Here is an 897-nt window from a genome sequence, read left to right as displayed (position 1 = left end):
GAGGCTGCAGCTTCACCGTAGTATAGAAAGTTTCAGTGCTGTGGATTCTTTCATTCTCTCTTTTTTAAAAAAAATAATAATTATCTTTATTTATTTATTGGCTAGAGACAGCCAGAAACTGAGAGGAAGGGGCAGACAGAGAGGGAAAGAGGCAGAGAGACACCTGCAGCATTACTTCACCATTCACAAAGCTTTTTCCCTGCAGGTGGGGACCGGGGGCTTGAACCTGTGTCCTTGTGCACTGTGACATGTTCACTCAACCAGGTGCACCACCACCCCATCCCTTTTCATTCTCTCTCTCTTCCTCTAAAAAACAATTCCTTTGAAATTTGATATAAATTTTAAAAGGGAAGGGGAAAAAGCCATGAAGTAAGGTAGGGAATTGGTTAAGACCTGGTATACAAGATCTGTATACCAGAGGCCCAGTGTGATCCTCAGAAAAAGCATAAGCCTGAGAAGGACTATGTTACATATAATTTTAAAAAGTATTTACACTCTTTGTAGAAAAAACAAAGAATACATCTGTATACTGAGTAATATCTAAAGGCCCGTTTATTACTCTCCACTCAACTACATTCTACTTGTGTCCACAAGAGGACGACATACAACGGCAATAAATGTCACTTGCAAGACTGGTCTCAAATGCACTGTCCCTGTCTCTGTGTAATTTAACATGTCACACATATGTTCATGAAATAGTTCATCTTTCTGCGATGTATCTAATCAATTAACTTTACATGTTTTCTAAGATTCCCTTATTTTTCTAATTTATTAGATAGGACAGAGAGAAATTGAGAGAGAAGGGGGAGATAGGGGAGAAAGAAACCAGAACTGCTTCACTTCATGAAGCAACCCCCTGCTGGTGGGGAGTGGGGGTTGGAACCCTGGTTCTTGTGC

Source organism: Erinaceus europaeus, chromosome 3, assembly GCF_950295315.1.
Source record: "Erinaceus europaeus chromosome 3, mEriEur2.1, whole genome shotgun sequence".
Taxonomy (NCBI): domain Eukaryota; kingdom Metazoa; phylum Chordata; class Mammalia; order Eulipotyphla; family Erinaceidae; genus Erinaceus; species Erinaceus europaeus.
Note: the sequence above shows the minus strand (reverse complement) of the source record.